Source organism: Nicotiana tomentosiformis, chromosome 7 (genome assembly GCF_000390325.3).
Source record: "Nicotiana tomentosiformis chromosome 7, ASM39032v3, whole genome shotgun sequence".
In the NCBI taxonomy this organism is placed as follows: domain Eukaryota; kingdom Viridiplantae; phylum Streptophyta; class Magnoliopsida; order Solanales; family Solanaceae; genus Nicotiana; species Nicotiana tomentosiformis.
Window position 1 is genome coordinate 39,540,408 of NC_090818.1, and position 27,093 is coordinate 39,567,500.

The 27,093-nt window shown below is 34.5% G+C and overlaps 2 long non-coding RNA genes across 2 annotated transcripts; one reads left to right on the forward strand and one right to left on the reverse strand.

Annotated features, from left to right (window-relative positions):
- The first annotated feature begins 1,264 nt into the window (after positions 1-1,264).
- On the forward strand, positions 1,265-12,871 carry LOC138896465 (uncharacterized). Its single transcript, XR_011409638.1, has 2 exons — positions 1,265-9,555; positions 9,701-12,871. It is a non-coding gene; the product is annotated as an uncharacterized lncRNA (long non-coding RNA).
- On the reverse strand, positions 9,501-9,979 carry LOC138896466 (uncharacterized). The gene is made up of 2 exons (XR_011409639.1): positions 9,851-9,979; positions 9,501-9,625 (listed from the first exon to the last, which is right to left on the reverse strand). It is a non-coding gene; the product is annotated as an uncharacterized lncRNA (long non-coding RNA).
- Positions 12,872-27,093: the final 14,222 nt, after the last annotated feature.

Sequence of the window (27,093 nt, forward strand, 5' to 3'; positions counted from 1 at the left end):
GAGATTAAAATTTTAAAAAACTTGCTCGACATAAAAAACAATACATGGTATATATTAGAGAATTATATATTTAAAGATTAATTTTTCTAATTTAGAGAAAGGTTCAGCAAACAATATGTATTATGACTATAGATTATAAGTACAATCAATTTTTCATTTCCAAGAAGAATAATAAATAAATCTAATTTCATTTGTCAAGATTCTAAAATGAATATTTTATGTAGGAAACAAATTAAAGCTACTTTTTATAACATAAGAAATTAAAAGTTTAAAAATATGTTCTGATTTTTTTTTCTCGGGTTGAGTCTTGTTCTTAATTTTTAAAAAATATTTATAAGTCTATTTTTTACATGGTAATGAAAAAACAAAATTGTAACCTAGGTACATAGAATTCGTTCTTTCCAACTTTGTATAAAAACTAAAAGAGGAACAATATAATCTTTATTTAGACAACAAAAGCAATTTTCTTAACTTAAAAAGGTATGGTGGTTGGTAAATAAAATATGGTTATATGGAATTAGTAAACAAAATATGGTTACTTGGATGTAGTTTCTGGTTATATGGAATTGGTAAACAAATATATGGTTACTTGGATGTAGTTTCGTTGGACAATTAAATCAACGTGTAATTGTTGTTTTTAAATTCTTATATATTAGAAATTAGAAATTCTTACATAATTCAAATAAGGAAATATATTTAATAGTCAAAATTTTATTGATTTAAAGGTTCTAAATCTTAGGGAGATAATTAAATGACTATTTTGTCTATTGTGAACTCTATTTTTAAAAGGGTAAAAAAGGCGAACGATATTTCGTTAAGGGTCGTCGTGCTTTTAATATAGTATAGATAGATTAAAGGGTCGATTGTAAGAGCAACTCTTTATATGTAAAAATTCCTTCTTCCTTCAGGTTTATATAGTATTAGAGTGCGCGCTTTGCGCGTGTATCCTATCTCAATAAATACTATTTTTTTAAAAATTATATAAATATTGTATTAAAAATTATGTTTGAGTTATAAAATAAAAATACAAGTATTGATCTTAGATAGCTAACTTAATAAAGAAAGAAACTACAAAACAGAAGTAGTTAATCATGAGTTACTATATTCAACTTAAAAGAAATTCTGATTTTATAATTTTGTCACCTTAATTCCACAAGTTATTATGCTCTTTTTTTATTCTAGTTAGCAATTTCATATACTCATCATGACTACCAACAATACACCTTTAAATTCTACTAAATTTATTATGAAGAAATGTGTAAGCATGTAATTTTTGACCCGCGTAACTTTTAAAAGGAATATTTCAAAAAAAAATTGTTTATTTTTATTTTTAATAGGATTTCAGTCAACTTTTAGTTTTAATTTTAAAACATATGTTTGAAAATACAAAAATAGTTTCATGTCATAATATAGATATTTTAATTAATTAGGATTGATTTTACATTTTTATGGTATGATATTTTAGGAAAAGAAATTAATATTTTAGCTTTGTAGAGTTAAAAGGCCACCTTTAAAGGCAAATTTGGCCCAAACTTGAGCCCAATTTCTGACAGCCCACTCCTCTCTTCAGCCCATTTACCCAATCCCTTAACCCTAAGCCCCTTCTCCCTACAAAAAGCTGATTCCGGACTTCACAAAAAAAAAGGGAAAAAAATTAGGGGAAAAGCCAGGGTTTCAGAAAAAGAGTTCTCCAATTTCTCACCGGATTTTTCTGTTTTCTTTGAACATCTCAGAAGAAGGGATATACAAAACAAAGAAAAATGTTTCTATTTTAAGTTAATTAGCATTTGAATTTTTTTTTTAAAAAACACAAAAATACAAAAATATTCCAGTTTCTTCTTTTGATTTTGAGTCTCAAATATGGAGTTCGATTGAAGCTGAGATCGATTCGAGTTCGCGTCCGTAAATTCATTTTCCAGTCGAGGTTCAAGTTGGTTGTACCTGATTAGCTTGCTGCCGTTTCAATTTTGTGGACAAGTTTGTCGCCGGACTATCTTGTAATCGCCTACTAGCAGGTTAATCGAAAGCTCTCATTCAGATGAAATTTGTTTGAAGTTCGTGTTTGAGTTCGGGTTTGGGTTCAAAATTTCGGTGCCGATTCGAGATCCCGTCTGGGGTTCGCGGTTTCAATTTGGCTCGCGGTTCCTACTCGATCGCTGCATTGTTTTCCTGAATTTTAGAAAGATTTTGAAATTGAAGAGTTGTTGATTGCTAATGTTCTGTACCGGAATTTGTTCGAGATGCTCTCTTTAGCTAAGAGGTAAACTCAAGAGTCCTTTGTATTTTGTTATATTAATCGATTACTAGACTCCTGTTTCTTACTTGAAAACGTGTCTGACTGCCGATGCATTGTTTGTTTGCCGTTGAATATTTCAACGGATTCCTCATGTTTTAGATTTAATCTATAATGAGTTTACTTGTGCGGCTTGTGATTTTGAGAATTAATTTATATCCCAATAGATTTGTTCTCCAGTATGTTGAAGTATGGATATGCTTATTCATTTAGAGTAAGATCTAAAGTCGAGAGTCACATGCTAAATAGAGATTTAAAAGGCACTAGCATTAAGTCATAATTTTGACTAATGTTTAACTGGATTCAAGATTTATTGGAGGCGTGAGAGTATTTATTTGTGTAACAGTTGATTTCGATTGAGTCCGGGTTTTAGTTTGAAATCTGGGATCTTTTGTTAAACTAATCAGTTGGTATAGTGCTCACTTGAAATTAGACCTGAGAAAGCATTATCCATGTTCATGTTAAATGTATAAGCCTGATTGTTAATAGTTCAGGGTGATGTTTTCCTCAAATTTTTTGGAGATTAAAGGGTCTATTCTCACTTGTTTAGACTCGGGTCTGCTCATGAGGGTGTAGTCCGTTGGGGCCTGGCAAACCAGATACATTCTCATGAAAAATAAGTACTCAATCAAATCATATTTGTGACTCTAAATGAATTTCATACTACCTGCCATAATTTAATCTCAAAGTAGCTTTAGGAAAGTAAATCATTCAAGAAAACGCTAGTACGACTAATAATAATCATCGTGACTATGGGTACGGTTCCCGTGGCATGGTCGCGATACGTAAATCCCATTCGGGTGTGCATTTCATGCGACCCGACCACAACTTAAAATAATACTAAAAATAAGCATGTCGTAAATCGCGGGTGCATTTCATGTGCTGTGGTTTGCGACGTGTGCCAAAATGACAAGTGTACGACATCGTGACTTGTTCCAGAAATAATTCCATAAATAATTAAAAGCGGTTAAAAAGTAAAAATGCACAATAGGCTTTAAATATGTAATAAATCAGATAATTAGGCCAAGTATTAATTGTTAAGCGACCGTGCTAAAACCACAGAACTCGAGAGTGCCCCACACCTTCTCCCGGGTTAACAGAATTCCTTACCCGGTCTTCTGTGTTCGCGGACCATAAAATAGAGTCAAATTTCCTCGATTTGGGATTCAAAATAAACCGGTGACTTGGGACACCATAAATTATCCCAAGTGGCGACTCTGATTTAATAAATAATCCCATTTCGAATATTGTCACTTTAATTGGAAAAACTCCCTTATCCCCTATCCCCCTCGGAAAAAAGGAGGTGTGACAGCTCTGGCGACTCTGCTGGAGAATTTACCCAGAACATCTGGTTCAGGGTTCAGAATTCGAGCTTAGATGACTGTTATACTTGGCTTTTACTTATTATCTGATTTTTTACGTGTTTGAGCCTAATGTGCTAAATGCCTATTTTTACTGCTTTGATATTGTTTGGACTGTATATAAACTGTCACGAAACCATTATCCTCCCCGAGTCTTCTAAATCTTCTGGGAAGTGCACGCTGGCGTGACTTCTTTTCTGTTAGTGTCATTTTCTAATTTAGAACGAGGATCGGATCAGTTACAAAGCCGGATGGCCTTTTGGTTACCGGTACGTTGTCCCCCCCCCTCCCCCCGGCTCGAGTTGTCCGCTCGGGTAAGCCAGGTCTAGAACCATACACCTAGGGTTTTAAGCCTAGAATAACATAGCCTCATGCCGGATCCCTAGTAGGTACGTTTGCTTGCATCACGTGCATTTGACTTAGGGGACTCAACACAGGGGTTTGGTCCGTCTAGGACAGGTGTGCCCAAAAATTAAAGGACCATCCTGATGCATTCTTTACGTGCTACTTGTGCATTAATTTGCTTGGCTTGTATGTTGACCGGCTTCGTGAGTAAGGAAAAAAAAATCCAAAAAACAAAAAAGAAGAGAAAAACCAAGAGTGAGGTAAGACAGAAAAACACCTGGTTTTGATAATTTCGGTATTCAAAAATCCCGTTACTCTGTCAAAATTTCACAAACAAAGAGAGAATTATTTCAAAACAAATCATATTTTTCTGTGCATCAAAATGGCAGAACTACGCGGGTCTGATTCTCACCGGATGTGAGATACGTAGGCAAACCTCATCGGTTCCGGCCCACAATTTTCAAAAATAAATCTAAAAATATTTTCCTTTATCTCCTCTTTAGAAAGTCTTTCTTTTAGACCCCAATTTTCAAAAATCTAAAAATATTTTCCTTTATTTCCTTCTTTAGAAAGTCTTTCTTTGAGACCCCATTTTTAAAAATCCAAAAATATTTCCTTTAATTCCTTCTTTTAGGAGTCTTTTTTAAAAGAAAATCCCAAACAAATAAAAGATTAAAAAATAATTTTAAACAAAAAAAAGAATATTTTATTTGTAGGAGTCTTTCATTAGAAAAAGAAAACAAATGAAATTAAAATCAAAAAAATATTTTCTACCTTTTTTTTTAGAAAGTCTTTCTCCCAAAAAATCCAAAAAAAAAAAACATTAAAAGCCAAAAAATATTTTTCTTTCTTATATAGAAGTCCTTCTATCGGAAAAATTAGAAAAAATAATCAAATTCCAAAAATATTTTCTTTCTTCTTTATAAGTCTTTCTTTCGGAAATTAAAAAGAAAAAATCAAAATCCAAAAAGAGTTAGTTTATTTACCTTATTTTTGATCCTCCCGAACTACGCACGATCTGATTCATGTTCCCACATGATACGTAGGCAACCCACATTAGGTTCGATCGACCAAAAAAATAAATAAATAAAAAAATAAAATAAAAATGATGATGATAATAAGGACCGACTGAGTCCATTCTAACGTGTCTCTTGTTTTGAATTATAGAAAAAGTTTGAGGTGGTCGGTTTGTGGTAAGTTGGCAACACAATATCCAAGGGAAAAATGCCATTGACAACTGGCATCGAAGCTATTACAAGTGCTCAAGAGACTCAGGGTCAGAGGGTTCTGCAAGAGTCTACTGTGGTTGAGGAAAATAGAGTACTGAAGCAGCAAATGACTGAAATGTGTCAAGCATGGGCCAATGGCCAAGGACCGCCTTTTTCTATTCATGGTTTCCCAGAGTTCACATCCATTTCGACTACTACCATTCCGGTCTCATTGCCCGATCAATCCTATCCACCTGGGTTCAGTCTTTATCCCAACTGTATGACTACAACTGAAACTTCTGTTGCGCGCTCCCAAAGTGTGCCATTGACAACCAATCAGACAACCACTACTGTTATACCCGTCTTCACCATCCCACAACCGACGGTGGTGCAAAAGAAAACTCACGAGTCACAATTTGCTACCCAACAAGAACAATACCATTCTCCTGAGTACCACTCGTACCTATTCGATCTTCCTGCAAAGATTGAGAATCCTGCCCGTAAGATGGCACAGGAAGAAATGACCCAAAGAATGAAAAGCTTAGAACAGCAGTTGAAAAATATGCAAGGGTTGGCAGGTAAAAAGAGTGTTGCCTTCAAGAATCTATGTATGTTCCCCGATGTTCGTTTGCCACTTGGTTTCAGATCCCCAAATTTGAAAAGTATGATGGACACGGCGACCCCATAGCTCACTTGAAAAGGTATTGCAGTCAGCTAAGAGGTGCGGGAAGAAATGAAGAATTGCTAATGGCTTATTTTGGGGAAAGCTTGACAGGGGTGGCCTCTGAATGGTTTATTGATCAAGACACCTCTCACTGGCATGTCTGGGATGACATGGCCCTGGCCTTCATCAGACAATTCCAGTACAATATCGACATCGCCCCAGACCGCAATTCCCTTTCTAACTTGAAGAAGAAATCGACTGAAAGCTTCAGGGAATATGTCATTAAATGGAGAGAGCAAGCAACTAGAGTTAAGCCACCCATGGATGACCATGAGCTAATCACTGTCTTCCTTCAGGCTTAAGAGCCAGATTATTTTCAAAATATGATGTCCGCAGTTGGCAAATCCTTCTCGGAAGCAATCAAAATTGGGGAAATGGTTGAGAATGGCCTTAAGACAGGTAAAATTATAAGTCAAGTAGTTCTCAAAGCTACAACTTAGGCTGTCCAGATTGAGAAGGATGAAGAATCCATGATGACAATAAGGTCGAGAAGAGGTCCTAGGAGAACATCTCGAAGGTATAAGCAGCTTCATCAGGTTTCCGATGATTCCCCTGAGCACTACTATCCACCTCAGAACCCACAATACTCTATTGCTCCACTTCAATATGTTTTCCAACCACCAAGACACCCCAGAAGGCGAGCACCAGCACCACAAAATCTCCACCAACCTCCACAAAATTTTTAAGTGCCCTATAACCCACAACGGAGCCAGGGGTATAGAGGGGAACAAAGGTTGAAAGATAATTTTACACCAATAGGAGAGTCCTATGCAAGTGTGTTTGAGAAATTAAAGCATTATGACATGATTGCACCTATTCCTCCAAATTATGTGGACCCACGTGCAAGAAACTTTGACCTTTCTAAAAGGTGTGAATACCATTCCAATGCCTAGGGGCACAATGTTGAAAGTTGTCGGGATTTGAAAAGAGAAATAGAAAGGATGATCCAGAAAAAACTGATAGTGATCCAAGATAATGACCAGAATATCACGCAGAATCCTTTATATGCACGTGATAATGCACACTTTGTGGGGATGATGTGTGGTGACATGGAGTATGAGAATCCTCTCGGGAACTTGCCGACTGAAATTGGAGAAGGCCATGGTGATTCTGATGAACAAATTTGTGGCTAAATGTCAAGCTTAGCAATTGAAAAGTCATTCCCTCCTCACTAGGAAGGAATCTTGGTAGCTTGTTTTGATGTTTTTTCTATTACCTGGGTTATTCCAGGGTGTGATCCAGATTTTATTTGTTTTATTGAGTCGAACCCTTCTATCCCTCTATTTTGTCTGTGGGAGTCTTGTCTGTTCGTTTTGTTGCTATTTTCATTAGCCGGGTTATTTTAGGGTCGTAACTCGGATTTTAATTTGTTTGTCTTATTGTCAAATCCTTCTATCCGTTATTCAGTGAAATACAGTTTGTCCTTGTTTCATTCCATGCTTAGTTCTTTCGCCGCTAGTTCTAGTGACATGGCATGCATTCGGAACTTTTGGCCAGATCTTAGAAAATTGATCTAATCTTGAATCGGATAACCGAAAAAAAAGAAGATATTTTTAGGATGAACAAAGAGTCGAAACACTTTGGAATTAAGCTCGAGTAAGTTTTACCTTCAAATCATTGTGAAGATCGGGTTTGGGAAAGAATCAATTGAAGTTTGTTGGAAAGTTTGACATTAAGGGATGGAAAGTGTCTTTCGACCACGACACACCAAGAAGACAGACATGTTCATCAATGTTGTATCGCGAAAGGAAACCATGTTTGGCATTCTCGAGGCTAGGAGGCCATTTTTCTGCTACCCAAACACTTTACCCTTTGTTACCCCTTTTGAGCCTGTGTTATTTTCTTCGACCACCCTCTTTTGGAATCAAGTTTAGAGTTAAAAAAAAAAAATGAAATGAAAAAATAAAAAGAAAGGTCCATGCCCAAAGAGTACGAACTGGGGCAACTCTTAGAAAGTACAAGTAAAAAAAAAAAAAAAAGAAGAAGAAAAGAATAGTCAAAAGCTCATACCCCCAGAAAATAGAAGTTGGGCAACTTGTTTTGAAAAAATAAAAGAAAAAAAAACGGAAAAAAGAAAAAAAAAGAGCAGAAAGAATGATGAAAAATAATAGTTAGGTCAGATGTTTGAACTACGTTAGACCTGATTCCTTTAAAAAAGGAATACGTAGGCAGCCTTACACGGTTCAGAAAAAAAAAGAAAGAGAAGAAAAAAAAGAAAGAAAAAAATACAAAAATCCCCAATATCAGAAACTGGGGCAAAAATTTTATTTCACTTTTGAAAGAGTCGATTCCAAGAGTTGTAAAGTGTACAACCCATCATATTGAGTCTACTTAGAGCCTCCATGCCGACCCATCTTTCCAACCCTATCCAAAAACCTTCCAAATAAAGACCTCCCGATATGCCTTCAAGAATGCCAAGAGACGCATGCAAAGAGCAGCAGTTGTCACACGACATAGAACATTGTCGAGTTGCTCACAAAAAAGAAAAAAAAAAAAAAACAAAGAAGAAACAATTAGAGAGTCTTACTAGTGAAAACCCTCACGAGCACTGTAAGACGACGATAAGCAGAGATGAATAAATGAGAGAGACTTGTTGGTGAAAACCCCTCGGTGCACCACTAGTCGAAAGTGAGTCATGAAGCTGTTGCAAAGAATTGGCACAAACAAGTCCGACTTCAAATGTCATAGGAATGGTAAAAGGAAAGATTTGAACAGTTTGAAAGATCATGCCGCTAAGTCCAAAATGCATGTCATGATCATAAGGGCTAGCTGCCCCCCCAAAAAATATCTTCCTCATTTCCTTCCCGACAAGGGTATTTCTTGTTAATATTGTTTCTTCGCATCATTGTGTCATTCGCTCTAAGTCAGTCCTTGTCAAAACAAGCAAGAAAAGATTTCAAAATCTGCTACCAGCTTTTCAGTTGCACAAAGTAAATCTGGCCAGCACACTCGGGTTTTACAGTCAACATGCATTGAGGATTCATGCAAAGGCTTCCCCTCCAAAAGACTCTTGTCAACCTATTCGGGTAAAGCAAGCAAAGATAACCTTAAGGTTAATCAGAGATTCTCTGAAGTACCGAACAATGACTACGAAGTGTGCACATCGTGCAAAAGGCACTTACCAGTTGTGATTCTCTCTGAGAGACAAAATTGCTCCAAAAGCAAAAGCCATTCAAGATATCTGAAAAGGTTATCCAAGAAAAGAAATCTCTTTTTTGAGATAAGGCTGATTGAGCCACAAAACACAAATGGCATTGGGAGCGAAACAATCAGGGTTGATACAGAAAGTAAAGGTCCCTTGTAAGGAACAACAGAGTCTTCCAGCAGTGCAGCCAACTACCAATGCAGTCAGTCTTCCAAAAGTTGGATGATCACAAAGTCAAGCAACCCAAGACTCAAGGCCGCAAACCGACCACCACTTTTAAAAACTGACAAAATTTTCTTTGTTTGAAACAGGAACAAAGCAGTGCAAGGAATTTGGGTTTTCAAAAAAAAAAAAAAAGAGAAAGAAAAAGAAGAGAAGAGCCGACAAAGGTAAGTTTCTCAAATTTTTGTCTTTATCTGTCTTGCTAGTGTGCATAAATGTTGCCATTGCTTTTCACATTTTTCCTCCTAGGATAAAAAGTCTTAGTCCGATGGATTTTCTCCCAATAAAAATCTTAGTCTGATGAATTTTTCTCCTAAGATAGAAAACCTAGTCTGATGAATTTTCTCCTAGGATAGAAATCTTAGTCTGATGAATATTTCTCCTAAGATAAAAAAAGGAAAGAAAGACCTAGTCTGATGAACTTTCTCCTAGGATCGAAATCTTAGTCTGATGAATCATTCTCCTAAGATAGAAAACCTAGTCTGACGAATTTTCTCCTAGGGTAAACGTCTTAGTCTGATGAATCTTTCTCCTAAGATAACAAAAAAGGACCTAGTCTGATGAACTTTCTCCTAGGATCAAAATCTTAGTCTGATGAATCTTTCTCCTAAGATAGAAAACCTAGTCTGATGAATTTTCTCCTAGGATAAACGTCTTAGTCTGACGAATCTTTCTCCTAAGACAGAAAACCTAGTTTGATGAACTTTCTCCTAGGATAGAAGTCTTAGTCTGATGAATCTTTCTCCTAAGATACCAAAAAAAAAAAAAAAAAAGACCTAATCTGATGAATTTTCTCCTAGGATAATAAGTTTAAAAAAGGGAAGTCTGAAAAAAAAAAAAGGGTCAACTTTTAGTTTTCTTGAGTCATCAATCTTTAGTTTTCTTGAAATCAGGGGTCCCACCTGGAGAATGAGGGAATTTATTTTAAGTTCAAATCAGTCAGCAGGCACCCACTTGGAGAACGAGGGAATTCATTTCAGTTTTAAGTCAGCAGGCGCCCACCTGGAAAACGAGGGAATTCATTTCAAGTTTTAAGTCAACATCAGGCGCCCACCTGGAGAACGAGGGAATTAATTTCAAAGTTTTAAAGTCATCAGGCACCCACCTGGAGAATGAGGGAATTTATTTTAATTTTCAAGTCATTATCAGGCGCCCACCTGGAGAACGAGGGAATTTATTTCAAGTTTTTAAGTCATCAGGCGCCCACCTGGAGAACGAGGGAATTAATTTCAGTTTTAAGTCAGCAGGCGCCCACCTGAAAAATGAGGGAATTCATTTCTGTTTTAAGTCAGCACAGGCGCCCACCTGGAGAATGAGGGAATTCATTTCACGTGTTAAGTCAACAGCAGGCGCCCACCTGGAGAACGAGGGAATTAATTTCAAAGTTTTAAAGTCATCAGGCACCCACCTGGAGAATGAGGGAATTTGTTTTAATTTTCAAGTCATTATCAGGCGTCCACCTGGAGAACGAGGGAATTTATTTCAAGTTTTTAAGTCATCAGGCGCCCACCTGGAAAACGAGGGAATTCATTTCAGTTTTAAGTCATCAGGCGCTCAGCTGGAAAACGAGGGAATTGATTTCTATTTTAAGTCAGCACAGGCGCCCACCTGGAGAATGAGGGAATTTATTTCAAGTTTTTAAGTCAGCAGGCGCCCACCTGGAGAATAAGAGAATTTATTTCGAGTTTTAAGTCATCAGGCACCCACTTGGAGAACGAGGGAAGTCATTTAAGAATTCAATTCAAGTTAGAAGTAGCAAAAGCTCGCCTCAAGAATGCGAGCTGACAGTCCGAGATGACCAAAGGAAGAAGTCTCAATCCAGAATAAAAGAAAAAAAAGAAAAAAAGAAAAAAGAGAAGTGAATCCAAAATGCATAAGCCGATGAAAGACATGAACTGCTCAAGACATGGCTGAATACACGAGCACTGCAGGTCCTGTCTTGATCCGAAGAAGCTGTAGAAGAATGAATCAGCACCTGCAGTTAGCAAGCCGCAAGGTTCAAATCAAAAGTCTGCATGAAGAACCATTCAAGCCTCAAGATCAAGTTTCAGAAGACTTATAGATAGGAATCTTGTAACTCATAGCTGACAGGCTTAGTTAGTCTTTTTTATTTTTTGATTTTGATGTAATAACAGGACCGCGGACCGGAACCTCGACGGAACGGTATCTCACTCGACTCTGTCATCCTCTCCACACATTCCACCACTTCATTCACCTCTGAACTACACATGACCTGATTCCTTTAAAGCCAAGGATATGTAGGCAGCTCAAATACCAGGGCTCGGTCACAATCTTTTATCCGTCTTTGTTTCGTTTTGAATAAGCGTCGGGTCATAAATCAATTACGTTGCTTATTGTTCTTTGCTCCGAAAACTCTTCGTGTTTCTAAGCAAAGAGGGGCAGCTGTAAGCATGTAATTTTTGACCTGCGTAACTTTTAAAAGGAATATTTCAAAAAAAAAATTGTTTATTTTTATTTTTAATAGGATTTCAGTCAACTTTTAGTTTTAATTTTAAAACATATGTTTGAAAATACAAAAATAGTTTCTTGTCATAATATAGATATTTTAATTAATTAGGATTGATTTTACATTTTTATGGTATGATATTTTAGGAAAAGAAATTAATATTTTAGCTTTGTAGAGTTAAAAGGCCACCTTTAAAGGCAAATTTGGCCCAAACTTGAGCCCAATTTCTGACAGCCCACTCCTCCCTTCAGCCCATTTACCCAATCCTTTAACCCTAAGCCCCTTCTCCCTACAAAAAGCTGATTCCGGACTTCACAAAAAAAAAGGGAAAAAAATTAGGGGAAAAGCCAGGGTTTCAGAAAAAGAGTTCTCCAATTTCTCACCGGATTTTTCTGTTTTCTTTGAACATCTCAGAAGAAGGGATATACAAAACAAAGGAAAATGTTTCTATTTTAAGTTAATTAGCATTTGAATTTTTTTTTTTAAAAAAAACACAAAAATACAAAAATATTCCAGTTTCTTCTTTTGATTTTGAGTCTCAAATATGGAGTTCGATTGAAGCTGAGATCGATTCGAGTTCGCGTCCGTAAATTTATTTTTCAGTCGAGGTTCAAGTTGGTTGTACCTGATTAGCTTGCTGCCGTTTCAATTTTGTGGACAAGTTTGTCGCCGGACTATCTTGTAATCGCCTACTAGCAGGTTAATCGAAAGCTCTCATTCAGATGGAATTTATTTGAAGTTCGTGTTTGAGTTCGGGTTTGGGTTCAAAATTTCGGTGCCGATTCGAGATCCCGTCTGAGGTTCGCGGTTTCAATTTGGCTCGCGGTTCCTACTCGATCACTGCATTGTTTTCCTGGATTTTAGGAAGATTTTGAAATTGAAGAGTTGTTGATTGCTAATGTTCTGTACCGGAATTTGTTCGAGATGCTCTCTTTAGCTAAGAGGTAAACTCAAAAGAGTCCTTTGTGTTTTGTTATATTAATCGATTACTAGACTCCTGTTTCTTACTTGAAAACGTGTCTGACTGCCGATGCATTGTTTGTTTGCCGTTGAATATTTCAACGGATTCCTCATGTTTTAGATTTAATCTATAATGAGTTTACTTATGCGGCTTGTGATTTTGAGAATTAATTTATATCCCAATAGATTTGTTCTCCAGTATGTTGAAGTATGGATATGCTTATTCATTTAGAGTAAGATCTAAAGTCGAGAGTCACATGCTAAATAGAGATTTAAAAGGCACTAGCATTAAGTCATAGTTTTGACTAATGTTTAACTGGATTCAAGATTTACTGGAGGCGTGAGAGTATTTATTTGTGTAACAGTTGATTTCGATTGAGTCTGGGTTTTAGTTTGAAATCTGGGATCTTTTGTTAAACTAATCAGTTGGTATAGTGCTCACTTGAAATTAGACCTGAGAAAGCATTATCCATGTTCATGTTAAATGTATAAGCCTGATTGTTAATAGTTCAGGGTGATGTTTTCCTCAAATTTTCTGGAGATTAAAGGGTCTATTCTCACTTGTTTAGACTCGGGTCTGCTCATGAGGGTGTAGTCCGTTGGGGCCTGGCAAACCAGATACATTCTCATGAAAAATAAGTACTCAATCAAATCATATTTGTGACTCTAAATGAATTTCATACTACCTGCCATAATTTAATCTCAAAGTAGCTTTAGGAAAGTAAATCATTCAAGAAAACGCTAGTACGACTAATAATAATCATCGTGACTATGGGTACGGTTCCCGTGGCATGATCGCGATACGTAAATCTCATTCGGGTGTGCATTTCATGCGACCCGACCACAACTTAAAATAATACTAAAAATAAGCATGTCGTAAATCGCGGGTGCATTTCATGTGCTGCGGTTTGCGACGTGTGCCAAAATGACAACTGTACGACATCGTGACTTGTTCCAGAAATAATTCCATAAATAATTAAAAGCGGTTAAAAAGTAAAAATGTACAATAGGTTTTAAATATGTAATAAATCAGATAATTAGGCCAAGTATTAATTGTTAAGCGACCGTGCTAAAACCACGGAACTCGAGAGTGCCCCACACCTTCTCCCGGGTTAACAGAATTCCTTACCCGGTCTTCTGTGTTCGCGGACCATAAAATAAAGTCAAATTTCCTCGATTTGGGATTCAAAATAAACCGGTGACTTGGGACACCATAAATTATCCCAAGTGGCGACTCTGATTTAATAAATAATCCCATTTCGAATATTGTCACTTTAATTGGAAAAACTCCCTTATCCCCTATCCCCTCGGGAAAAAGGAGGTGTGACAAAATGCACTTACAAATAGTAAAAAAGTCAATCAACATCTTGCAAATACTATCCATGTATAAAAACGTTATGCCGAGAAAATATTATAAATTCATAAAACATTAAAAAAAAATACAGAAACATGAAGTATAGTTCTTTAAATTAAAAGCTAATTTCAAAATTAATTTTTGTGACTGATCACAAGAAGGCTCTTTTCTTCAATTATAATATATGTGATTTTTTAAACTTTATTGGAATTGATAAATGTACAAAAGCTAACACATATTTTCTATGAAAACATATTTTTCGAAAGACGTGTGAACAATTTTTAGATATATGAATAAGTTCAAAGTTTTATCAAGATTCGATGCATTAGAACCGCCAATAACTACTCCCTCGTTATCAGTTTACTAAAATATTTTTCTTCATAATTAAATTGAACTAATGTTTCAACTCTTAGACCAAAAGCAGACTTACACAACTTTACTGAGACATCAAAGGTAATAGGAAGTCAGGAACTAAAGCGAAGCTAACCTTTTGCAATGGATCCCATAGGTTTCACCTCGGTCATGCATACTATGAAAAAATTTAATAAATATAAATATTTAATTGATAGCACACAGATCAAATCCGTTGCCGAAAATCTACATACTTCTTAGTTCTTAACAAAATAAGACCCCTGACTAATATTCAGAGAAGACAGAAGGAAAGCAATAAAAACATTAACAAGAGCTGCATCACAGATGAAATTCTACCCGTGAGAATTAGAGACGTAGGTGTAAGGACCTTTTCCGCCACAAAGAGTTAGGGAAGGCTGCTAGGGTATACAATTATATTGGTGAAAGGGGTTGGAGCTCAATTTAGCTTGAGAAAATTTCTTGACGTTGTCCTATCCTATATATGATTTTAAAGAATAAAGACGCCTTAACCTTAAAAAGGTTCTTTTTTTTTTTGCTAAAACCTAAAAAAGGTTCTAAGTGCAAGAAAATTTCCCCAATTTTGATTTTTTCGGTGTTCAAATAAGGAAGGATATAATATAATATCTAAAAAATTTAAGTCCTAAATATTAAAAAATTTTAAATTACGATTGCGTCCAGTGTGAAATCTATATTTAAAGGGTAAAAAAGGCGAACGACATTTCGCTAAGGGCCTTCGTGCTTTTAATATAATATAGATAGATTAAGACGTCTGAATCTGAATACATATCTGAATATTAAGATATTGCATTAAGATCTAAATACTGAATAATTAAGACTGTTTGTTTTCTCAACATCGGAATGTATAAAACTTATCTTTATTTATAATTTTTAAAAATATGACAGTTAGTGGTGATGATGGCTAACAGAGGTGCTTGTAAATGCCGACTAGAGGCGGTGGTTGGTGGTGATTTTGGTTGATGGTGGTGGTTCTGGTAGTAGCTAGTGGTAATTGGTAGCGATGACGATTATGATTGAGGGTGGTGGTGGTGGTGGTGGTGAATGTTGATAGTTAATAATGGTGGATGGTGGTGATGGTTGTGGTTGTAATTGAGGAAGGTGACATTACTAGAAATTCGGCAAAAATTGACCGCGGTCGACCGACCGATTTAACCGGCAAAAAAACCGACCGAAGTCGGTAGGTTTTTCAAAATATTTTATTTTTTAATTTTTTTTTTACGAAACCGACCAACTTTGGTCGGTTTTCTTTGGCGCAAAAATGCGGGAAACTATTTTTGAGTCCCACGAAATTTATTTTTCAAGAAACCGACCAACTTTGGTTGATTTTTCATTTAAAATAAATTAAAATTAATATTAAAAAAACCGACCGAATTCGATTGGTAATTTTATTTTTTAATAAAATCGACCGACATCAACTGGTTATTTTCGTACGAAAATATAATTAAAGAGTATAAATAAAATAAAAGACAGTCTTAAAACAAAATGCACCAATGGTCTAGTGGTAGAATAGTATCCTGCCACAGTACAGACCCCAGTTCGATTCCCAGATGGTGCATTTTTTAATTACATAATTAAAATACCGACCAACTTTGATCTAAAAAAATCGACCAACTTTGGTTAGTTTTTTCGGTAATTTTTTTTTTTGAATTTAATTGACCGACCGAAATCGGTCGGAAAATACCGACCAATGTCGGTCAGTTAGCTCTATCGATGTTACGATTACCGACCGCCATGAATCAATCGGTTATCGGTCGATTTTTGCCAATTACTGACCAACATCGGTCGGTATTGGCGGTCGTTTTTCCCCTTTTTTTAGTAGTGTGATGGTGGGTGGTGATAGTTTATAATGGTGGGCGGTGCCGACTATGATTGTTGATGGTAATGGGGTCGTTGGTTGTGGTAGCTAGTTGAGTTGGGTGAGTGTGTGGTTGTGGTTGAGAATAATGGTTGTGGGGGTGGTGGGTGGTGATAGTGGTAACAACTATGGTTGAGGATGGTGGTGGTGGTAGTTGATAATAGTAGGCGGTGGCAGTAGTTAGTAATGAGTGTGGATGAAAGCATCTTAATGACATCAAGTCTTTGTTGTAAATCTTAATCATACAGACCTATTCAGACTCATTAAATGGTTGTGCAGTAAAACAAACAAACACACTTAATGATTAAGATCTGAATAATTAAGATTCAGACATTAAAAACAAAAAATACACTTAATATCTCAGATCTGAATAATCAAGATTCAGAACTCCTAAATACAAACAAATACAAACAAATGAGGCCAAGAAAATTTTAGCTAATTTTATATTGGAGTTGCAATCTAATAATTACAATTCTATCATATTTCACTTTAAGTGCAAGATTCAAATCTTATTTCCTACTTTCTCTTGCCTATTCACGGGTCCGACCCCCTCACAAAAGGAAAATTTTATTTTAGAAAAAGATTACATATTTCATAAAAAGCAATCAAAGAGAATATCGAAGAGAATGAACCGCTAAAAGCTATTTAAGGATGGTGTGATGGGGTCATTATATAGAAAATTAGTAAATTAACTTAAAAAGAAGTTTGATGGGAAAGAAATGAGAAAATGACATTGTATAACTGTTCTCAAAATAATAGCTAAAAAATGTATAATTTTGTATATTTTTTGCATATGTATACATATCTGTATGTTAAATACAAAAAATATATAAATTTCATACACTTTTGCTGCTATTGAATGTAAATTGTTTCGGTCACGGGCTAAAAGTGATCTTTGTCACAAAAAATAGCTTGCACATCCCGATCCACCGGGTATAGGCCCGGCCCAAAAAGTAAAAATATGTGGTTTAGACTTTAGACGTGTAATTAGAGGTGATGCTTCAAAAAGTTGCAGATTAACAATCATAACTATATTGGCAGAGTCCGAAATTTTAACTAGTAAATTAAAGAAAATACAGAAATGTCATACCTGATATATTAAATTGTGATCTAAGGTAATTTTTGAGACACCTTTTTTACTATACTAAAAGTGTTTTTTTATGTGAAGAAATTCAACAATTTATGAAGGTGATCCATCCCTTGATCATTTTGATAGAGGGGATGAAGAAAGTAAGCAAAACCGACTCGCATTTCAGATCATGTTGGTCCGCCCCTGACTACTAATAAAGCAATTGGAATTAAATGATCACAAATTATGTCATCTCTCACTCATTCCTACCCTCTGTGGATTTACATGGGATAAGGTATTCATTAGCTGTTCTGCAATCTTTCTTCTGCTGGACAGGCTAAATGCCACATTTGATGGTTGGTTTTTTCTTTATTTATGTATTTTTATAAGTTCTTTGTTCCAACTTCTCTCCAAGAAAAGAAGAAAATGAAGATCGAAGAAACTAGTTTGCCTTTTATTTTATGCAAGATTTGCTAACCTTTTCTTTTTTCCATGCAAAACAAAACCTCTAAAAGAATAATAGAACACAAAGTGCTCCACAGAATCATTAATGTCAATTTTGAAACAAGCAACTTGGTACTTCCACCACTACAATAGTAATAATGTATTCATATATTCGAAGATAATCTCAAGTACCTTGACATGAAATATTATTAAATTTCCGACCTTGTCATTCATTCACAAATTAAAATGTCTCAACGATCATGTTTAGCTACTTTTTAATTAATTTATCAATACTAAGCTAATTGTAACCATCAATTACACAAGAAGTCACTCCATCCATAACAAACAAGATATAATATAATTAGATAAACATAACTAAAAGGACCAGTAGTGGTGTTTTAGTTGCACATTACGAGGAAATTGGGGGATTTAGCTTAATTAGCCTTTTTTATTAATCATTCTTCATTCGTCTTGTTTCTAGGTTGCAGTTGTTTTCCACTTGAAACAATCTTAAAGCAATATTAAGAGCTTAACTGAATGTTAAATTAAATATACTTTCCACTATGTACCTGCCACAAGCAAAATGCAAGAAATATTTTCATAGGTGTTTCAAATCCATAAAATGGATCATGGGTGTTTTTTGTACGACGTAAAAATATTCTCATACGTAAAATATTTCCAAAACTATATTTTTTATGAAATTTGCTTGCCTTAATTTGCTGAAAAACTTTTCCTCAAGGAAGGCAAATATTTATACAAAATGGCGAATATTATGAAGAATATTCCGTAAAATATTCTAGAAATACTAATAGTTAAATGTAGGATAATAATAATAATTATACATATTATTGTACGTACCACAGTCCCTTATTAGGGTCAAGTTCATTCACACTTGTTTGTTAAGGGATGGTTTGGTCAACATGCTATAAAGAATGATCAACATTATCTAGAATATATATATATACCATAATCAATTAATGGACCGAAAGATGGTGTGGCACTAAGGTTGACCTATTTAAAATATTAACACTTTTTGGTTTGTTGGGTCATTTTCGTGAGGGAGACAAACGTCTGTTTAATTTGTTTGTTAACTAGTGGAATCTTCCTCTTTTTTTTTTTTCTTTTTTCTTTTTTTTTATAAATTTACAGAAAACATCTAAAAATTCCTTAAACAAGAATTCTTTTTCTTTCACTTGTAGCATTTGTGAATCCTAATTCCGAATAGTCGGTCCTGCAAATGATTGAATACCGACCACTAACGGCAGTAAGGTTCCAAAAGTTACTATAAAGATATGTAATAAAAATATACTTCGTACATATTAATGAAATGAAATCCTTAAACCTTTTGATAGAGTAATGAATTTTATCCACTTAACTAATAATTGGAGTATAAAAATGAATCCCATTTAACTTTTAAGCTAGGCATTGTAAAGAAACTTATTAAAGTTAAAATGTCTGATAAGAATGAAAGTGATGGTTAGAAATGAATAATACATGAAAATGCTGTTACCGCATATATCAAAATAGGTTTGGTCAGGGTCAGGCTATCATAAAAAGTAAAAAGTGTAAATAGCACTAGCTAGAAAAGGCCTATCTATCTAAAATTCTCTTTGGTTTTACTGATATGATATGTAGTGTATATTACATTTGAAAGTAGGATCAGTTGAATCTTGTTATTTGTCTTTTTCGTAAAATGATGTGAAGCAAAGCGATTTTATGCCTAATGTTTGCTACCAATTACATCGATCTATCCATGATCTTTTATCTCATTAATTATCCTGTTGTGATGACCCAACATGTCATCTTTAAAATTTAATAAGTAATTCTATGTTTTGAGACCTCGTAAAACACTATTTATCATTTTTTGACTTGCGCAACGTAAAATTTTTCGGAAAGTTCTTATGTGAAAAATAGATTAAAATGTGAATTAGAGCTTTAAAAACTCATTTGAGTTGACTTTGGGCAATATTTTGAGCAAACGGACTCGGATCAGTATTTTGATAGTTCCGGTAGGTCCGTATCGTGATTTGGGACTTGGATGAATGCCCGAAATCAAATTCCGAGTCCCCTAACCCGAGAAATATAATTTTGATAAAAACTTAAAAGTTTGAAAGCTTAATGATTTTTAATAAATTAATGATGTTGGATTTATTGACACCGGTTCCGTATTTTCGTATAATATTTTAGGACATGTTGGTATATTTGATTAAGGTCTCGAGGGTCTCGGGTGAGTTTTGGATGGTTAACGGATCAAATTCAGACTTAGAAGAAATCTAGGAAATTTTTTGTCTTCTAGTGTAATCACACCTGCGAGAAATTGGCCGTAGGTGTGATGCCACAAATGCAGCTCATGTTGCGCGGAAGCGTGAGGAAGGATGCAGGTGCGGGCAGACGCACAGGTGCGATGGAATTTTCTACACCTGCGAAGGCGCATATGCGGTCCAAAGCTCACAGATGCGAAGGCAGCTGGGCTGACTAATTTTCGCAGATGCGGGACCGCATGTGCGAGAATTTTGTCTGCAGGTGCGAAAGTACTGGGCGGTGTACAAAACATAAGGGTCCGAGAAATTTTATTATTTTTGACATTTCAAAAGCGGGTGAGGCAATGTTTGAGCGAGAATTCATGGGAAATATTGAGGTAAGTCACATGTAATCATTGTTAGTCAATTATATTGGATTATAATTAAATATTTCGAATAGATTACATATTTTTGAGGTGAAATCAGAGGATTTGGGCCTAGAGATTTCAAAATGAGAATTTGAGATTTTGGGAGGTCAAGTTGATGTCGAATTTTAGTAAAAATGGTATGGTTGGACTCGTGGTTGAATGGGCGTTCATATTTCATAACTTTCACCGGATTCCGAGATCATTTTTGAGTTAATTTCGGATTTTATTAAAAAATATAGTATTTTCTTATGGAATTGATTCTATAATTTTTGTTGACTGTATCGAATTAATTATGACTAGATATGAGTCGACTGGAATCGAAAAATTGAGGAAAAGGCGTACTACTTGGTTAAATTGGAGCAAGTCGAGGTAAATGACTTGTCTAACCTTATGTGGGGAAATTTTTTTCCTAGGATTGGTATTAAATTGTAATGTGATGAAAGTCGTGTACACGAGGTGACGAGTGTGTACACGGGCTAAATGTGAAAGATTATGATTTTAAATTGTATAGATCACTGTTGCTTTAAATGAAATATTATTGATATGAAGTATTTGACATTTTTAAATTTGGTACTGAAGCAACGTATTAAAGATTTTGAAATATTATTTTTCTGAATTATTTATTCCTGAATATTTTTGTAAGATTTTCGTACTCATTGTGATGGAGTCGTGAGCTCTTTATTGTGGAAAAATATTATTGATGATTTATTTTGGTATGAGCCGTGAGCTCTTTATTGTGAAAAAATATTGTTGTTGAATTATTTTGGCAAGTTAAATTATTTGAGTACTTGAGGTGCATATTGTGATATATTGTGATATTGATACGCATGCGGTAGTATAAAGTCTGAGTATTGAAACGCATGCGGTGAGATAAGTGTGTCTTGATACGCGTGGCTAGTAGGGGAACTACTAGAAGTCATGCGGTGTGATAAGGATGGCTAAAACACGAGATGCTATTTCGGAAAAAATGATTTGTTTAAAATAAATTGTGAAGGCTCCCGCGGTGAGATAAGGGAAATGAGATATTGTGAATCTATTTATGACTTGGGACTACGAGGCGGTACCTTGAGATTGTCCTTGTTGATATTGATTTATGGCCGTAGTTGCCTTTGATTTTTGTTGTGATTTTTCTTAAAGTTGAAAAGAAATTCTGTTTCGTTCCACGAGGTATTATTTGCCATTATTTGTGTAATTAAATGGTGACCTACTACTTGATTCATTTCCATTGTCACTTTATTTTATTATATTGTGAAACATTTTATCATGCCATTTATTATCATTTTCCAGTAGGGTCTAACCTGACCTCGTTACTACTCTACCGAGGTTAGACTTGGCACTTACTGGATATCGTTGTGGTGTATTCATACTACGCTTCTGCACATCTTTTTGTGCAGATCCAGGTACTTCTTACCAGCCCAGACATCAGTGAGTACCTGTGCACGGAGATTTCGAGGTATATATGCCAGCATCCGCAGACTCCGGAGTCCCCTTCTATTCTTGTTATGTTGCTTCCTTATTTTTTTTAGACTCTGTTATATAGAGATATTGAGGATAAATTCTTAGAATCTTGTTACTTATTTCTACCAGGTTTTGGGAGTTGTAATTATGTAAAGTTTCAAATTTATTTATTTTAGATTTTTATTTTTATTCCGCATTGATAGGCTTACCTAGTCTAAGAGACTAGGTACCATCACGACATCTTACGAAGGGAATTTGAAGTCGTGACAAGTGTAGACTTTTATATGTACCTATATGAATGCTTACTTCTCGATACCTAATAAGACCTACTAATTCTTTCAAACTAGTGGATGGAAATCAAACTTTCTGTTTAATTACCTAAGAGTATCTATACCAGAAAACGTACAAATAATATATATATAATTGTTTACTCTTATAATGAAATTACTTGACTTTGTGCAAGCACCAAATTTTAGGTAAGTATTCTATAAGTACTTTATTTTCTGAATCACAAAGTTCAAATGCTACGTAGGCTTACGAGTTTTTGGTCAATATTGTCTTTTATCTTTGAGGGTAGGTTTATTTTGGTTTTTCAAATATAGCTCTGAGTATATTTAGTCTCTTAAGTTTGCTAAAATGGAATACCTTTAGTCTCACTGACACAATGTGTTAAAAAACTAACGCTATTACCCAACTATATTCATGAAGCAAATCTTCTGCTCTTAAGCAAAATGTTTTCTCTCATTTTATTGGATAACGCAAATTATCGCTTTAATTCCTCATTTTTAGATAATGTCTTCTAAAATTTTGACCTTGAAAATATCCCCTTCTGTGCCAGTTTTCAATGAAAAAATGACACTGTATAGCCGTTGTAAAAATAATAGATGAAAAAATGTATAAAATTTATATATTTTTTGTATATATATATATATATATATATATATATATATATATATATATATATATATATATATATATATATATATATACATTTTGTATGTTAATATATAAAAATTATACAAATTTTATATACTTTTTTCGCTAACAGATATAAATAATTTTTGGCATGGGTTAAAATGATAATATAACCTGGTTATTCGTTTGCTTCAATAATATGCTTAGAAGTGATCCTGACAACTTTATTTTTTTTCAAATTTTAACTTTTCTTTTTGAAAAATTCAACCGAAATTTTTAAATATATATATATATATATATATATATATATATATATATATATATATATATATATATATATAAATTTTATATATTTTTTCGACTATTATTTTTGCAGCGGCTATACATTGTCATTTTCTCATTGAAAACTGACACATAAGGGGATTTTTTCAAGGTCAAAATTTTAGAAGACATTATCTAAAAATGAGGAATTAAAATGATAATTTGCGTAATTCAATAAAAGGAGAGGAAACGTTTTGTTTCAGAGCAGAAGATTTGCTTCATGAATCAGAGTTGGGTAATACCGTTAGTTTTTTAACATATTGTGTCAGTGAGACTAAAAATGCTCCACTTTAGCATACTTAAGAAACTAAATATACTCAATATTATATTTAAGGGAACAAAATAGATACACCCTCAAAGATAAGGGACAATATTGATCAAAAACTCATAGGCAAGTTCAATTCAAGTACGTAGTATATAATTGGGAGGAAATTAAAAGATGAAGAAAAACGAGCAAATGACCTCTCAGGACCTTATGGGGGAATAGTCTACTTCAAGCCGATACTTAGCTAGTTAGCTTCCCAACATCGCAGCTGCTAAAGTCCAAGCCTCAATGACGTGGTACACCACATTCCTTTCCTTTCATTAATTAAGGACAAATTAGAGAGCCCTTAATAACAAATTAACTGTTTCATCTTTAAAACTCAGAATATACGTAGAGACGGATCTAAGATTTTTAGTACATAGGCTATTAAAAAAATGGATCTAAAAAAGTATTAAGTAAGAATTGATCCCTATTCCTCTTGGTAATTAACTCAAACTTCAAATAAGACACCATTCAACCTTCTTGGAGCATGAGTGTCAGGAGTTAATATTATACTAATTTTAAAAATTTTGTACATAAAATATCTATTTTTGCGAAGAAATCATGGGTTCACGTGCCCAATATTTTTGTCTATAAATCCGCCCATGCCTCTTCGTACTATTTCATCTTAACAAATTAATTTCGTACTTTAATGTTTTAAAATAACTCAAACTAATTTAAAAGTTTAAATCTTTAAGTCCTCTGCAGTCTGGACCACAGGTCCACAATATTACGATTTACGAGTATAAATATTACCACAATCTTGAGAAAGCATTGATGAAGGTGTGATTATGACCTGTGACTAAGTTTCAAGAATTCTAAATGGCGGCACAAAAAGAATTGCCGCACACAGTCTACAAACCATAAAAAGGTCTATAAAAAAATACACGTCGGTTTATTGAATACTTAGTAGCAGTACCTTTTTTCCTTTTAAATTTTTGGAGGTGAAAAGGTCAAAGTTGCTTCACAAAGTCAAAAGGATTGAGAGAGTTACCATTTCGTTTTTAACCGCAAGTGTCACCACTTCTTCACCTTTGATTGCTCATAAACTCAAAATCTACTTTTTTTTATTAATCATTTGGTATTTGAAATTTAATAATCAAACTAATTAAGATACCCCGACTTGGAACTTATTTATATCTAAGTATACACATACCGCCAGCACTAGTTTACACTTAACTAAGAGAAGAATATTTACGTTAAAATAGGATGCACATTTAAATAGGAAAAGGAATTTGAAACTGACACCTTGATTTCAACATCACCACTTTGTCTTTATTAACTATTGGCTCAAGGCATTACTAATCCCAGATTGTGAATCACATAATTAAGTGTAGTACTTCTTCCTTAAGCACTTGTCTTTTGTGCCGTCGCCCTACTATTTAAATATCATGAAATATAATACTTTGAAGTTCTATATAAACCAAGCCATTCAAGCACTTAATCCTCCACATTTTACATGCAACTTTAGAGCTCCTATCTTGGTCATTTTCTGCAAACTTTAGTCTTCCAATATCAACAATGGCTAGTTTTAGATTTTGGTTATGTTTCTTTGTTATCTTGCTTTCATGTTTAGGCTCCGAAAGTCGCCCTCTCGGGGCATTTTCGGGGAAGAGGAGAGAGACAATGATGAAGATTGCTCGAGAAATTTTAAGAGAAAGATTGCAAAAAGCACGTCCAGTTAAGTATGATGTTAACCGGGTTAGTCCCGGCGGACCTGATTCTAAGCATCATTAGGGTGGTGTTTAATTTTAAGCAGGAGATGTATGTAGAAGAAAGAGGCTGATTTGAAAAAGGAAAGAAACAAATGGAGAGAATTTAAAAATGTTTTATTTGAATGACCAATTGTGTTCCTCAATATTGCTTGTAGACGCTTTCAATTCCCCTCGTAATAGCGATAGTTCTTTATGTGATTGAGATTTAACTTATTAGTTGCGGATAATAGTTTTAAAAGCTCAAGTCTTTTCTTTTTTATTTTAATGCATAATAAGTCCTTATTATATATGTTTATGTTCATTTCTTATATATATGATGCATCTCCATATGTAATTATAAATTATCTTCAAATAAAGTTTTCTGAACATCCCTCCACGCTAGCCTCTTCATTCCCTAGAATCACACCCTCAACACTTGCTATATATAGATATAAGAGTATATAACAATCAACATTTGCTAAACAACCAACTCTTTAGTCAATAGTATATACTTAGGAAGAATATTTCACCTAACACAACATTTTTAGATAAACAGAACTTTAATTTGCTTCCATAATTGTGGTTGAGATTGAATCACTCTTCCAATAATAAGAATTACTACATAGTTGTGAAAAGGCAGAACTTTGTAAAACAAAACATTAACAATTGAATGAATATTTAACCTTTTATACAAAATCCACCACCAACTAACGCAATTAAGGCTCGTTTGGTACTAGGGATAATGGATAATTAATCCTAAAATTAAATTTGAGATGAGTTTATCCCACATTTGGTTGGGATAAAATCGCGGTATAACTAATCCTGACCTGAGATTAGTTATCCCGAGATTATAGTGTTATTTTTATAACCTATGAGAGGGTGGATAATAATTTCGAAATAACTAATCTCTTAATCATGGGATACTTGTTTCCCAACCAAACGACTCCTTAAAAGAATAAAAAATGACAGTATTATATACAAATGACCTGCAAAGTAGCATGCTGACCAAGTAGAGTAAAGCTGTTATGTTGTCTGTGACCCAAGTCCACGACTACTTCAATCAAGTAGGAAAAGTACGGGACTTTTGCATCTATACCTGGTTTTGGGGTCACAATTGAACTTATACCCATTTTGCAAAAAAGTTTGCAAGTGTACCCACTTTACGATCAACTCCAGATTTATCGGGTCTGAAGTTAAAAAAAAAATAGTTTGAAGTGAAAAAAATGCACTTCAAATGCACTTAAGCCAAATAGGTCTGAAGTGCTTCATGCACTTAAGGCTAAAAAGTCTGAAGTGAAAAATTGCACTTCAGATGCACTTAAGGCCAAAAAGTCTGAAGTGCAATTTACTTAAGGCCAATAAGTCTGAAGTGAAAATTTGCACTTGAGATTTACTTAAGGCCAAATAGGTCTGAAGTGAAAAATTGCACTTCAGATGTACTTAAGGCCAAAAGGTCTGAAGTGCAACAAACGTTTTGCTACACTTAATGCCAATAAGTTTGAAGTGAAAAATTGCACTTCAGATGCACTTAAGGCTAAAAGGTCTGAAGTGCAACCAACATTTTTATGCACTTAAGGTCAGATAGGCCTGAAGTGCAAATTGCCCAGAAACAGAAATTTATTCTTCGAATTATAACAATTCAATATACGATTTAATACCTAAATTTACTCCAAATGAGCTCAAATTTGAAGCATAATCTCCAAATATCATCGGGAACAAACCCCAATCATCAATTTGTCAAAACAACAATAATCTAATGAACCCATTTTGCAATTACGAAAAAGAAGAAGAAGAAACTCTAAGCAATAGTAAAAAATAAAGCATCATAACAGCTCACCACTGTAAACATTATAAACTACTTTAAAATATGTTCACAAACACCATATAAAATCACTG